This window comes from Tursiops truncatus, chromosome 8 (genome assembly GCF_011762595.2).
Source record: "Tursiops truncatus isolate mTurTru1 chromosome 8, mTurTru1.mat.Y, whole genome shotgun sequence".
In the NCBI taxonomy this organism is placed as follows: Eukaryota; Metazoa; Chordata; class Mammalia; order Artiodactyla; family Delphinidae; genus Tursiops; species Tursiops truncatus.
Window position 1 is genome coordinate 78,188,705 of NC_047041.1, and position 16,110 is coordinate 78,204,814.

Genomic DNA, 16,110 nt, shown 5'->3' on the forward strand with positions numbered 1-16,110 from the left:
TTATTTTCTCACAGTTCTGGAGGCTAGAAGTCCAAGTCTGTGATGCCTTCTCACTGTGTCTTCACGTGACTTTTCTTCCATGCATGTGCAGAGAGAAACGTGTTTCTTCGTCCTCTTAAAAGGACACTAGTCCTATCGGATTAAGGTCCCACCTTTACAACATCACTCAACCTTTGTTACCTCCTTCAAGTCCCTATCTCCAAATACAATCACTGGGGGTTAGGGGTTCAACAGATGGGTGTGGGGAGGCATGACTCTTATGTCAGTCCATAACACACGCTGTTCTTCAGTAATGAGGAGGTGATCCTCTCTGGTGGAGCCTGTGCATGGAACCCGGACCTCCATTCCTGCCTTGCACTAACGAGGAAACAAAATTGATGTTTCCTTTTATCAAAAATAAAATTTTTTTGTAAGATACCTGCTAAAAAGGATGAAAAAGCAAGCCACAGACTGAGAGAAAATATTTTCGAATCATTTATCTGATAATGAACTTGTATGCAGAATACAAAAAGAACTCTCTTAACAGTAAGAAGACAAACAATCCAATTAGAATATGGGCAGAAAACTTTCATGGACACCTGTCTAAAGAGGACATACTGATGGTAAATAAACATATGAAAAAGTTTTCAACATCATAAGCCTTCAGGAAAACGCAAATTAAAGCTATATGTGCTATTGATATTATTACACACATATTAGAATAGCAAAAATAAATAATACCAGTAGTGCCAAGTGCTGAGGAGGAGTGTAGAATGGTATAGCCCCTTCAGGAAAAGATTGGCAGTTTCCTATCAAATTAAACATACACAACCATGTGACCCAGCAAATGAAAAGTTATAGTCACACAAAAACCTGTACATGAAGGTCCACTGCAGCTTTCTCTGTAATAGTCAGAAACTAGAAACAACCCGAATGTCCCACAGCAGGTGAATGGATAAACAAACTGTGCTACATCTCATACTATGGAATAATACTCAGCAATACAATGGAATTAACTATTGATACATGTAACAATTTAGATGAATTTCAAAGGAATTATGCTGAGTGAAAGAAGCCAATGTCAAAGGGAAACATATGGCATGTTTCCATTTATATAATATTCTTGAAAAGATAAAATCATAATGGTGAAACAGTTATTGCCAGGAGTTAGGTATGGGGATAGGATATGACTATTAAGGCATAACCCAAGGGAGTTCCTTTGTGGTGATAGAACAGATCTATATCCTTAATTTGTTGATGGTTACATCAATTATAGAACTACACACACACACACACACACACACAGACACACACACACACACACACACACACACACTCATGCAAAAACTGGTAAAATCCAAATAAGGTCTTTTCCTGAGAATAGTATTGTATCCAGGTCGATTTCTTGTTTTTGACGATGCACTATAGTTATATAAGGTATTATCAGTAGGGGAAACTGGGTGAGGGTACATGAGAATTCTCTGCACTGTTTCTAGAATACCTTGTGACTCTAAACCTATTTCAAAATAAGAAGCTATAATTTAAAAAAATCAATTGTAACAAATTTTTGAAAATATTCCGGTCTCAGTACTGGAAAACCACTGCTCTTACCTGCTACCCCACACTAGTAAATATCTATTGGGAAAGTGCCTATAGGCACATATAAGTAGGCACAAATAAGGGGCACTCCCAGCTCCTCAACATTCTTTTTGTCTCCTTAGACACTAGGAGAACAAAACACAAAAGAGGAAATGGTTACTTGAGACAATTATGTCATTTGAGGTGGTATGGTTTTAATAGATTTTATCCTAACTCTCAGGATAAATCCCACTTGCTTGTTGTAAAGTCATCTCATAATGTATTATGAATTCTTCTTGCTAGGTTTTCACATCTATATTCATACAACACCTTATTCTAGGTGTTTTCACCTCAATATTCTTTTGCTAAAATGCTATGCTTCAGAAAGCTCTTTCCTATCATGTTAGTCAGTTGAGAGCTAAACTGAAGGGAAAGCAACATGTCTAAAATAAGCTTTTTGTAAAAGTTGGAGTCGATATGCTTTTCACTATTTTTCTTACCCTAATATCTCATTAGTGTTATCACATTCCTGAGATGCCTAAAATAAAGTATAAAAAGCACAAGTATTGAGAGCCTTAGGAGACTGCATTGTGAAGCTCTCAAAAAATGTTAACTGGGAAATACATAAAACAACTCTATTTGTCAGGGCAAAGGTCATGGGAAATACATCTGTTTGCATTTGTAGAGTATACTGTCATAGCAAAAAGCAACGTGCAAGTTACATCATCTGCTAAGCATGTATATCACAAATTGCTTGAAAGCAATCACCATAATATTCTGGGTCCCACCAAAATGTTATGATTAAACAGCCATAACAAAGGCTGTGCCCAGAAGGTCCTGCTTTTGTTCTGAGTTGGGTTTATTTGAAGAAAATGGAATGTGATTGTAATAAGAAGCCAGGGTTGGCTCTGTCTCTTCAACTCATTAGGCTGCTGTAACATGCAAGAGACAGTAGGGAGGAGGGGGACAGGCTGGGGAAGGCTTGTAAGTTCCACACAACACCCTGGGGCTTGACAAGGGAAAAGGGTATGACAGGTGCAGAGGAGATAGATGATGTCCTCCATCAGATGACTCCCGAGGGGTTGGAGCCCTAGACTTCAGGGCAGAGGTCTCCGGGTGGGGGTGGGCTACACTCCATCATAGTCAGAAATTCCAGTGATACATTGTTCAAGAGGAAAATCAGACAAGGCAATTACAGGAAAGAGCAGGAAGCCACCTCTGTCTCCCAATCAGATTTTCAATATTTAACCATCACTTCCTAAGTACAGTTGGTCTCAGTGAGTTATGCAGTATCCATAAGGCTGTCCAAGGAGATTAGCTCTTAATGGATTTTTGCATCACAAATGAATAGGGCTTTATATTCATCTGTCTTTCCGGTGGTTACTTCTGTCTAATTTTTTTTTTTTTTTTTTTTGGTGGTACGCGGGCCTCACTGCTGCGGCCTCTCCCGTTGCGGAGAAACAGGCTCCGGACGCCCAGGCTCAGCGGCCATGGCTCACGGGCCCAGCCGCTCCGCGGCACGTGGGATCTTCCCGGACCGGGGCACGAACCCATGTCCCCTGCATCGGCAGGCGGACTCTGAACCACTGTGCCACCAGGGAAGCCCTAATTTTCATTTTTACCTGTGACTTTGACTTTATTATAAGAAATGTGAAAAATATGAACAATCCTCTTTTATGACCATGGCGCACAAGTGTCCAAACTGGTTGACCCTATATTAATTAAATATGCTTGTTTGGGTATTTTGTTCTCACTTGAATGCAGGGCTTCAAATAAGTACAAGTCATACACAGTCAAATCCAAATGTGCTCTTTTCCTTGGAAGAATAAAAACTGGCCCTGGCCTGCTAAGAGCTGAAGGTGACAAAGTGGAAATGGGTGTAGCTGAGATGGAGCAAATAAAAAGTGGGAATAAAAGCACATAGTAACAGAGAGTAGAATGGTAGTTACCGGGGGCTGGTGGGTGGGGACTTGGGGAGATGTTGGTCAAAGGGTACAAATTTGTTGCTAGAAGATAAATCAGTGCTGGAGATCTAATGCACAGCAGAGTAATTACAGCCAGCAATATTATATTATATACTTCAGAGTTGCTAAGAGACTAGACCTTAAATGTTCTCAACACCTAACGCTATGGTGGTAAAATGTGTACTCATATTGCAACATAAATGTATCAAATCAACTTACTGTACACCTTAAATATACACAATGTTATATGTCAATTATATCTAAATTAAAATCATTGGTTATTTGACATTAAAAAAAGAAAAACAGTAAGAGCCTGGGGCATTTTTCAAAGCACTGGAGTCAGTGGTGGCTGGGAATTGGCTACCGTCCTGTGAGTGGTTTTGATGCCATAGGGAGGTCATTCCCATGGAGCACATTACTATCAGGCTGTAGCGGTGGGGCTGGCGAGCTTTTTTCCTGAGGAGGGAGAATGCTCACTTGTTAAGGGACTGCCTGCGCTTTGGCTTTTTCCAGGCACAATTTAAGTATTAGATTTCCAGATCATATTTGGCATTAAGGATGTCATAACAAACTCCACTTTCTAAGGCTTCTGTTCATTAAATATAATTCAAGGGAAGTAGTGGCTTATCTTGATCTGCACATATTCTCATGTCTTTATTTATCCTTTTCAGTTTTCTTTAGATATAATTGACCTGTAACATTGTATAATTTTAAGGTGTACAATGTGTTGATTTGGTAATTTATATATTGTAAAATGATTGCTGCTGTAGTTTAGTGAAAACCTTTATCATATCACATAATTAGCATTTCTTTTTTGTTGTGAGAACATTTAAGATCTACTCTCTTAGCAACTTTCAAGCCCACAAATCAGTATTATTAAGTATAATCACCATGCTGTACAGTAGATCCCTGGAACTTACTCATCTTATAACTGGAAGTTTGTAATTTTGACCAATATCTCCCCATTTCCCCAGCACCCAGCCCCTGGTAACCACCACTCCGCTCTGAGTTTCTATGATTCTGGCTTTTTTAGATTCCACATATAAGTGATACCATACAGTATTTAGAATTTGCCTTTCTCTGTCTGACTTATTTCACTTAGCGTAATGCCCTCCGAGTCCATCCATGGACACTTAGGTTGCTTCCATATCTTGGCAATTGTAAATAATGCTGCTAGGAACATTGGGGTGCATGTATTATTTCAAATTAGTGTTTTTGGTTTTCTTTTCAGATATATAACCAGGAGTGGAACTGCTGGATCGTAGGGTAATTCTATTTTTAGTTTTAGCATAATGCCCCCCAAGTTGCATCCATATTGTCACAAATATCTCCTTCTTTCTTGTGGCTAAATAGTATTCCATTGTACGTATATACACCACATCTCCTTTATCCATTCATCTATTGATAGAAACTTAGTTTATTTCCATACTGTGAACAATGCTGCAAGAAACATGGCAGTTCATGCCTTTATTAAGGCTGTGCCAAGGAAAAGGCAAGAACCCTATATAAGGAGCAGCCTCCTCCCTCTCTCCCTCCCTTCCTCCGCTGAACGTTTTGAGTGCCAGCAACATGGCCAATAGGTACTATGCTAGAATCTGGGGAAAACACAGCTAACAAGATGCAGCCTCTGTCCAAGGGAGGATTTTTATAATCTAGTGTGAAATACAGAAAAGTAAACAGGCAACTGCAACCCCATGTAATAAGTGGAACAACATCTTATGAGGATAATGATAACAACAATAAGGATTTATATATATATATATATTTTTAACATCTTTATTGGAGTATAGTTGCTTTACAATGGTGTGTTAGTTTCTGCTGTATAACAAATTGAATCAGCTACATGTATACATGTATCCCCATACCCCCTCCCTCTTGGGTCTCCCTCCCATCCTCCCTATCCCACCCCTCTAGCTGGTCACAAAGCACCCAGCTGATCTCCCTGTGCTATGCGGCTGTTTCCCACTAGCTATCTATTTTACGTTTGGTAGTGTATATATGTCCATGCCACTCTCTCACGTTGTCCCAGCTTACTGTTCCCCCTCCACGTGTCCTCAAGTCTATTCTCTAGTAGGTCTGCATCTGTATTCCCATCTTGCCCCTAGGTTCTTCATGAACATTTTTTTTTTTAGATTCCATATATAGGTGTTAGAATACGGTATTTGTTTTTCTCTTTCTGACTTACTTCACTCTGTAGGACAGTCTCTAGGTCCATCTACCTCACTACAAATAACTCAGTTTGTTTCCTTTTTATGGCTGAGTAATATTCCATTGTATATATGTGCCACATCTTCTTTATCCATTCATCTGTTGATGGACACTTAGGCTAATCCATGTCCTGGCTATTGTAAATAGAGCTGCAATGAACATTTTGGTACATGACTCTTTTTGAATTATGACTCGTTTTCTTAGGTTATATGCCCAGTAGTTGGACTGCTGGGTCGTATGGTAGTTCTATTTTTAGTTTTTTAAGAAACGTCCATACTGTTCTCCATAGTGGCTATATCAATGTACATTCCCACCAACAGTGCAAGAGGGTTCCCTTTTCTCCACACCCTCTCCAGCATTTATTGTTTGCAGATTTTTTGATGATGGCCATTCTGACTGGTGTGAGGTGATATCTCATTGTAGTTTTGATTTGTATTTCTCTAATGGTTAATGATGTTGAGCACTCTTTCATGTGTCTGTTGGCAATCTGTATATCTTCTTTGGAGAAATGTCTATTTAGGTCTTCTGCCCATTTTTGGATTGGGTTGTTTGTATTTTTAATATTGAGCTGCATGAGCTGCTTGTAAATTTTAGGAGATTAATCCTTTGTCAGTTGCTTCATTTGCAAATATTTTCTCCCATTCAGAGGGTTGTCTTTTCGTCTTGTTTATGGTTTCCTTTGCTGTGCAAAAGCTTTGAAGTTTCATAAGGTCCCATTTGTTTATTTTTGTGTTTATTTCCATTTCTCTAGGAGGTGGGTCAAAAAGGATCTTGCTGTGATTTATGTCATAGAGTGTTCTGCCTACGTTTTCCTCTAAGAGTTTGATGGTGTCTGGCCTTACTTTTAGGTCTTTAATCCATTTTGAGTTTATTTTTGTGTATGGTGTTAGGGAGTGTTCTAACTTCATTCTTTTACATGTAGCTGTCCAGTTTTCCCAGCACCACTTATTGAACAGGCTGTCTTTTCTCCATTGTATATTCTTGCCTACTTTATCAAAGATAAGGTGACTATATGTGCATCCATTTATCTCTGGACTTTCTATCCTGTTCCATTGATCTATATTTCTGTTTCTGTGCCAGAACCATACTGCCTTCATTACTGTAGCTTTGTAGTATAGTCTGAAGGCACGGAGCCTGATTCCTCCAGCTCCATTTTTCTTTCTCAGGATTGCTTTGGCTATTCGGGGTCTTTTGTGTTTCCATACAAATTTTGAAATTTTTTGTTCTAGTTCTGTGAAAAATGCCAGTGGTACTTTGATAGGGATTGCATTGAATCTGTAGATTGCTTTGGGGAGTATAGTCATTTTCACAATGTTGATTCTTCCAATCCAAGAACATGGTATATCTCTACATCTGTTTGTATCATCTTTAATTTCTTTCACCAGTGTCATAGTTTTCTGCATACAGGTCTTTCATGTCCTTAGGTAGGTTTATTCCTAGATATTTTATTATTTTTGTTGCAATGGTAAATGGGAGTGTTTTCTTAATTTCTCTTTCAGATTTTTCATCATTAGTGTACAGGAATGCCAGAGATTTCTGTGCATTAATTTTGTATCCCGATACTTTACCAAATTCATTGATTAGCTCTAGTAGTTTTCTGGTAGCATCTTTAGGATTCTATATATATAGTATCATCTCATCTGCAAACAGTGACCACTTTACTTCTTCTGTTCCAATTTGGATTCCTTTTATTTCTTTCTCTTCTCTGATTGCTGTGGTTAAAACTTCCAAAACTATGTAGAATAATAGTGGTGAGAGTGGGCAACCTTGTCTTGTTCCTGATCTTAGTGGAAATGGTTTCAGTTTTTCACCATTGAGGGTGATGTTGGCTGTGGGTTTGTCATATATAGCCTTTATTATGTTGAGGAAAGTTCCCTCTATGCCTACTTTCTGCAGGGTTTTTATCATAAATGGGTGTTGAATTTTGTCGAAAGATTTCTCTGCATCTATTGAGATGATCAGATGGTTTTTCTCCTTCAATTTGTTAATATGGTGTATCATGTTGATTGATTTGCCTATATTGAAGAATCCTTGCATTCCTGGGATAAATCCCACTTGATCATAGTATGATCCTTTTAATGTGCTGTTGGATTCTGTTTGCTAGTATTTTGTTGAGGATTTTTGCATCTGTGTTCATCAGTGATATTGGCCTGTAGTTTTCTTTCTTTGTCACATCTTTGTCTGGTGTTGGTATCAGAGTGATGGTGACCTCATAGAAGAGTTTGGGAGTGTTCCTCCCTCTGTTATATTTTGCAAGAGTTTGAGAAAGATAGGTGTTACCTCTTCTCTAAATGTTTGATGGAATTCGCCTGTGAAGCCATCTGGTCCTGGGCTTTTGTTTGTTGGAAGATTTTTAATCACAGTTTCAATTTCAGTGCTTGTGATTGGTCTGTTCACATTTTCTATTTCTTCCTGGTTCACTGTCAGAAGGTTGTGCATTTCTAAGAATTTGTCCATTTCTTCCAGGTTATCCATTTTATTGGCATAGAGTTGCTTGTAGTAATCTCTCATGATCCTTTGTATTTCTGCAGTGTCAGTTGTTACTTCTCCTTTTTCATTTCTAATTCTATTGATTTGAGTCTTCTCCCTTTTTTTCTTGGTAAATATGGCTAATGGTTTATCAATTTTGTTTATTCTCTCAAAGAACCAGCTTTTAGTTTTATTGATCTTTGCTATCATTTCCTTCATTTCTTTTTCATTTATTTCTGATCTGATCTTTATGATTTCTTTCCTTCTGCTAACTTTGGGATTTTTTTATTCTTCTTTCTCTAATTGCTTTAGGTGTAAGGTTAGGTTGTTTATTTGAGATGTTTCTTGTTTCTTAAGCTAGGATTGTATTGCTATAAACTTCCCGCTTAGAACTGCTTTTGCTGCATCACATAGGTTTTGGGTGATCGTGTTTTCATTGTCATTTGGTTCTAGGTATTTTTTGATTTCCTCTTTGATTTCTTCAGTGATCTCTTGGTTATTTAGCAACGTATTGTTTAGCCTCCATGTGTTCATGTTTTTTACGTTATTTTCCCTGCAATTCATTTCTAATCTCATAGCGTTGTGGTCGGAAAAGATACTTGATACGACTTCAATTTTCTAAAATTTACCACGGCTTGATTTGTGACCCAAGATATGATCTATCCTGGAGAATGTTCCATGAGCACTTGAGAAGAAAGTGTATTCTGCTGTTTTTGGATTGAATGTCCTTTAAATATTAATTAAGTCCACCTTGCTTAATGTATCATTTAAAGCTTGTGTTTCCTTATTGATTTTCATTTTGGATTATTGGTCCATTGGTGAAAGTGGGGTGTTAAAGTCCCCTAGTATGATTGTGTTACTGTCGATTTCCCCATTTACGGCTGTTAGCATTTGCCTTATGTATTGAGGTGCTCCTATGTTGGGTGCATAAATATTTACAATTGTTAGTTATATCTTCTTCTTGGATTGAGCCCTTGATCATTATGTAGTGTCCTTGTCTCTTGTAATAGTCTTTGTTTTAAAGTCTATTTTGTCTGATATGAGAATTGCTACTCCAGCTTTCTTTTGATTTCCATTTGCATGGAATATCTTTTTCCATCCCCTCACTTTCAGTCTGTATATGCCCCTAGGTCTGAATTGGGTCTCTTTTAGACAGCATATATATGGGTCTTGTTTTTGTATCTATTCAGCCAGTCTATGTCTTTTGGTGGGAGCATTTAATCCATTTACATTTAATGTAATTATCGATATGTATGTTCCTATTCCCATTTTCTTAATTGTTTTGGGTTTGTTATTGTAGGTCTTTCCCTTCTCTTGTGTTTCCTGCCTAGAGAAGTTCCTTTAGCATTTTTTGTAAAGCTGGTTTGGTGATGCTGAATTCTCTTAGCTTTTGCTTGTTTTAATTTTAATTTAATTTCCTGACACCAGGCCTGAGCACCAAGAGCCTGTCAGCCACACAGCTCAGAGGAAAAGGAGAGAAAAAGAAAGAAAGAAAAAAAATAAATAAATGAAAGAAATTAACGTAAAAAAATAATTTAAAAAAAAGAGCAAACAAACCAATAAACAAATCCACTAATGATAACAAACGCTAAAAACTAAACTAAGATAAACATAAATTGGGCTCCCTGGTGGCACAGTGGTTGAGAGTCTGCCTGCTGATGCTGGGGACACGGGTTCGTGCCCCCGTCCGGGAAGATCCCACATGCCGCGGAGCGGCTAGGCCTGTGAGCCATGGCTGCTGAGCCTGCGCGTTCGGAGCCTGTGCTCCGCAACGGGAGAGGCCACAGCAGTGAGAGGCCCACGTGCCGCAAAACAACAAAACAAAACAAAAAAACAGAAATATCAGAAATACCAGAAACAAATCGCAGACAGCAAACCCCAAACCTACAATTCCTCCTAAAGTCCACCACCTCAATTTTGGGATGATTCGTTGTCTATTCAGGTATTCCACAGATGCAGGTACATCAAGTTGATTGTGGAGCTTTAATCCGCTGCTCCTGAGGCTGCTGGGAGAGATTTCCCTTTCTCTTCTTTGTTTCGCTCAGCTCCCGGGGCTCAGCTTTGGATTTGGCCCCACCTCTGTGTGTAGGTTGCTGGAGGGCGTCTGTTCTTCGCTCAGACAGGACGGGGTTAAAGGAGCCGCTGATTCGGGGGCTCTGGCTCACTCAGGCCGGGGGGGAGGGAAGGGCACGGGTGCGGGGCAAGCCTGCGGCTGCGGAGGCCAGCCTGACGTTGCACCAGCCTGAGGCGCACCGTGCATTACCCCGGGGGAGTTGTCCCTGGATCCTGGGACCCTGGCAGTGGCGGGCTGCACAGGCTCCCCGGAAGGGGGTGTGGAGAGTGACCTGTGCTCGCACACAGGCTTCCTGGTGGCAGCACCAGCAGCCTTAGTGTCTCATGCCCGTCTCTGGGGTTCGCGCTGATAGCCGCGCCTCGCGCCCGTCTCTGGAGCTCCTTTAAGCGGCGCTCTGAATCCCCTCTCCTCGCGCACCAGGAAACAAAGAGGCAAGAAAAAGTCTCATGCCTCTTCGGCAGGTCCAGACTTTTTCCCGTACTCCCTCCTGGCTAGCAGTGGTGCACTAGCCCCCTTCAGGCTGTGGTCACGACGCCAACCCCAGTCCTCTCCCTGGGATCCGATCTCCGAAGCCCGAGCCTCAGCTCCCCGCCCCGCCCGCCCCGGGCTCTCGGGCTGGTGAGTGCAGGTCGGCACCGATCCTCTGTGTGGGAATCTCTCTGCTTTGCCCTCCGCACCCCTGTTGCTGCGCTCTCCTCTACCCGCGAAGGGGCTTCTAGTGTATGGAAACCTTTCCTCCTTCACGGCGCCCTCCCACTGGTGCAGGTCCAGTCCCTATTCTTCTGTGTCTGTTTTTTCTTTTGCCCTACCCAGGTACGTGGGGGGTTTCTTGCCTTTGGGGAGGTCTGAGGTCTTCTGCCAGCGTTCAGTAGGTATTCTGTAGGAGCTGTTCCACTTGTAGAAGTATTTTTGATGTATTTGTGGGGAGGTAGGTGATCTCCATGTCTTACTCTTCTGTCATCTTGAAGGTTCCCTCCCCATGGATTTATATTCAAGTCATTCTCACAACTATCCTTAGAGCCAGGTACTAATATTATTCCTATTTTACTAGTGAAAAGTTTGAGGCTCAGTCAGCTTTGCAAGTTCATGCACTTAGCAAGTGTAAAGCTGAAACTTGGATCTCAGCCTGCGGAATTTGGATTCTGAGAAATTGTAGAATGCAAGCACTTTGACACTAATTGGTTGTGCAGGAAAACAAGGTGATGGGAATGTGAAGCTAACAGTCTTGGAAGATCCAGTGGGGGTCAGGGAAGACTTCTTAGAGGAAGTTACAGCTAATCTGAGAATTGAAGAAAGATTAATAGTGGAAAGAATAAGACCTGAAGAATAAGATAAATTTGGGTCTGAAACTTGGCTATTCCTGCTTCCTAGTTTGGGTGAAATTTTGGACTTCTCAGCCTCAACTGCCTTATCTACTAAGAAAATGAGGCTGATATTATTCTCATTTGAGAGTTGTTAGAATAGAAAAAGACAGCATGTGTGAAAGTTCTAGCATCGGGTTTGGCATTAGGAAGACATTTAGTAAGTGTTTCTTTTCTACCCTATGCCAAGCAATAATATTCTGCATATCATTGTGTGCTAGGGAACATGTGATCTGCATTAACCCCAAAGCCACGGAATTATTTAGATAGTTTAAAATGAGAGTTTAGATTATTTCTTCTGATTTTTATTAGCACTAACATTATTTCCTTGGTTATTTTGGGTGTTTCATTTATCTACTTGCTTAACAACTCATTTGGCTGTTACTGGATATATTTGAAGATAAACATTCATGGAGGAAAAGAAATGTTTGGCTATTTCTCAGAAATAACAGAGCCTGAAAGGAACATTTATCAAAACAACTCAAAAACAAAACAAAACACCCTCTGTGATTGGTTGAGATACAAAGAAGACATGAATCTAAAACATAATCAACTTGCTAATTGATTTGCAAGTTCATGGCCATTTGTAACATTTAAAAAAAATTGTGTACTTTATGATAGAATCACTTCCAGATGTAAGAAACTCTTCTTCTCCACACCATTTAATAAAACATTAGGTACTGTTGAAACAAACTGATGCAATTGGTTTAGGACAAACGGATGTACTGCAGATACCTCCAGATGGGCAATCCCAAGCAAGATTCATGATATTTCTCATTAAACTCTTTTCCTCTTGTCATATCAGTTAGTGACATCACTATTCTCTTAATTACTCAGGCTAAGAACTTTGAGTGATCTCTGTCTCCTCGTGTTAAATCAGCTGTTAAGAGTGGTAGGCAAATTGGCAGGCCCAAGACTCCCACCCTCTGATGTAACACTTTCTTTATGACACCTTTCCTTTGAGTGTGGGTAGGACCTGTGAATAGATGGATGTCACTCCAGTGATTAGGTTACATTATATGGCAAAGGTAAAGGGATTTTGCAGATGTAGTTAAGGCCCCTCATCAGTTAACTTTGAATTAATCAAAAGGGGATTATCATGGGTGGGCCTGACCTTCAGCCTGGAGGAAGCAGCTGAGATTCTTTTGCTGGCCTTAAAGAAGTGAGCTGCAGTGTCAAGAGGCGGGATCCAGTGGCAAGGATCTGAGAGTGACCTCTAGTAGTTGAGAGGTGTTCCCCAGTGACAGGTGCCAAGAAACTGGGAAACCCGGTCGTACAATCACAAAGAAATGAATTCTGCCAATTCTTATCTTATTCTTCAATCCAGATAAGCTTAGAAGTAGACTCTTTCCCAATCAAACCTCCAGGTAAGAACATAGATCAAGTGACACTTTGACTGCAGCCTTGTGAGATCCTGAGCAGAGACCTAGCTAAGCTGTACCCAGAATCATGGCCCATACAAACTGAGATCATACATATACGTTGCTTTAAGTGACTAAGTTTGCATTAATTTGTTATACAGTATAGAAGATGAATACATAAGTTCTCCTAATTCTTCCTTTCCAGTGTCTTTATTCATCCCCTTTTCTGTATTGTTATTGCCCTCATTCAGGTCCTCAGGCCCCTCCCCTGAACTAATAACTTTCTAACTAGTCTTCCCACTATTAATTTCTCACTTTTCCAGGAAATTTATTGCCACTATGTTTTATCTTCCAGAAACAGAGCTTTGATCATGTCTCCCTCTCAAAAACTGATCCTTGCTCCCATTTTCTCCACAATCAAGGATGTATAGCTTAGTCATTTTTGCTATGGGTTTTGGCTTTAGAGAGCTATGGATTTGAATCTAAATTCTAACACTTAGCTAGCTGTGTGAACTTAGGTATGTTAATTTAAGCCTCAGTTTGTAAAGTGGAGCTCATAACTGGATCTTTCTCATAGGGTTACTGTAAGAATTAAATGAGATAATGCATATTAAGTTTCTGCAACAGAGTGTGTGCTCAGTAAATCGCAACTATTATTGTGGTTACTATAGAATTAAATTCAAGCTCCTTATTCTGGTATTTAAAACCATCCATGACCTTCAATAGCTTTCCCAGCCACATCTCCTTCTATACCTTTCCACAAATTATACTCAACAGCCACACCTGTTTAATCAATGAACTTGAAGTTCTTGGTTTCAAGGTATGTAATCCATTTTTTTGGTTCACTGTTTATTTTCTTCCTTCAGATTAGAGTTTTTATTCCTGCCATTCTACACCTATCAAAATTCCACAAATAATTTGAGGCTCAGCCTTTATGAGACCTCACCTCTAACCAGGGGAAGACTTTAGCGGGCACCCACTGCTATCACTTACTGGATACTTAATGCCTGTGTCTATTCTGATTTGTCATAGGTCTGTCTGATTGGTGGTATAAGTTGTTACGTTTTTAGTAGCAACCCTGCCTATAATCCTTCCTTTTCTTTGGTCTCTCAACTCAATATTATTATCTCCTCTCTTTGTGTTCCTATAGAAATTTGCTTGAACCTATGTTTAGTATTTCAAACTATGTTTTGAACTTCAACCTGCTCACATGATTGTCTTTCTCACTATATAAAAAGGAATCATCTTTAGATTCCCAGTTCATTGGGCATACAATAAAGGCTCAAATCCTTGGCGGGTGATGAAGAATCAGTTTCACTGACCTACTGTCAGTCTTCAGAAGATGAGCAAAGTTTCGTAAAGGATGATATCTACAAATGGTTGACTGGCTTCAGCAGCATGTTATTTGGCTTAAATAATTAAATATTCGATACAAGGAGGCATCACTGTAAACTATGTATGATTTATAAAGCCCAATAAAATCTATAAAGATGTGGGTGGCCAATTTATTTAAATGAGCATATCTCTATGTCATAGCAATGTTTCTTTGTCAGAATGATTTCAGAACTTCAGTGCTGTAACAAGTCTTTATGTGAAGCAATTGCATTTATGATCCTGGAAAAAAATCTGAGACACCACTTAGTCTATGGCTCTGGAGATTTGAATCCATGTAAAGTAGTAACTCTGTCTTCCCTTTCTCTCTTCTAACCCATCTTTTGGTACATACTCTCTTTCCCTGGCTTCCTCTTCCCTTTCCAGTTGAGGATGATTCTTGCTGGGAAATGTAGACTTCAAATAGAAATCAAGTAGCTCTGTCTTCTCTTCTTCATCTGGTAACGTTGCATAATAGGCCCCAAAGAGCACGTATATTCTGTTCCACATCTTCTTCCCACAAAATGTAGCTGAAGAAGTCTTGTCTTTAGAAATATAAATTCATTTTCTCCTGAGCTCTATCCTTTTAAAACTTAGAGGTTTGTGATATCCTTTGGTGTTCATTATTAGTCATATCCTCCTTTATTCCACTTTCTATTCATTTTAAATCTGAGCTAGCTAGTTTCTTTCATGAATGTCTCACTTCTTTCTTAGAATTTTAGAGTCCATAAAATATACGTACAATGTGTGTGTGCATTTTTAAAAATGCTTACTATTTACCAAATACAGTGCTAGGTATTTTACATGAATTTTTTAGTTAATTCTCCCAAGAAAACTATGTGGCATATACAATTACTATCTGGTTTGTTTTTTTTTTTTTTTTAACAAGCTCAGAGGTTAAAGAATTTTCCCAGGCACTTTGTGTTTTTCCTTACTATCCTCACGTTGCAAAGGACAGCCGAGATTTAGAGAGATTAAACATTTTGCTCAATGTCACACAGCTAGCAAGTGGCATACCTGGGATTCAAACCTATATTTTTCTTGAGTCTGTAGTCGGAGCTCTTACCCCCATGCTATAACTCCCTCCTTTCCTTTGAAGCTTTGACATCTGCTTTCTTAAAATCTTCAGCACACATCAGCCTCTGCCCTATATTTTCTTTCCTTATTACAAATTCCAAGATGACATGGTAACCATTCAGTTCTTCCTTGTTAGACAGAAGCTGGACCAGAATAGTAGTCTCTTTGCTAGTTTCTGTTATTTCAGAGATGATACTGTCAGTGAGGTAAGTAAAACAATTTTTAATCACTTAACTTTGAGCTGTAAAAGAATCCTAGTAGATGTCAAGAGAGTTGAGATTCCTCATCAACATAAAGCTTGTCTCTGTGCAAGTTTTGTCATGGAGGCAGACCATTATTTTAGCATATGATAGTTCCCTAAGATTGTGCAGGAAATCAGATGCACAGATATTAAATAGCAGACTTGGACATTATAATGGAGGAGTACTCTGTTTCCAGAATAATAAAAAAATTCTTAACTATACCACAACTTTTAGAAAAAAAAGTTGATGGTGGTTCTGCTTTTTTACATATTTTAATATATTTTTTTCCTTTACAACTAAGTACCAACTCGACAGCTTAATCCCAATGGGCTCAATTGATAGCAAAGAATTGCTATTTTTCAAACAACTTATGGCGTCAATCTTTTTTAGTTGTACTAAGCTTATGAGAAATATACGACTTATTAG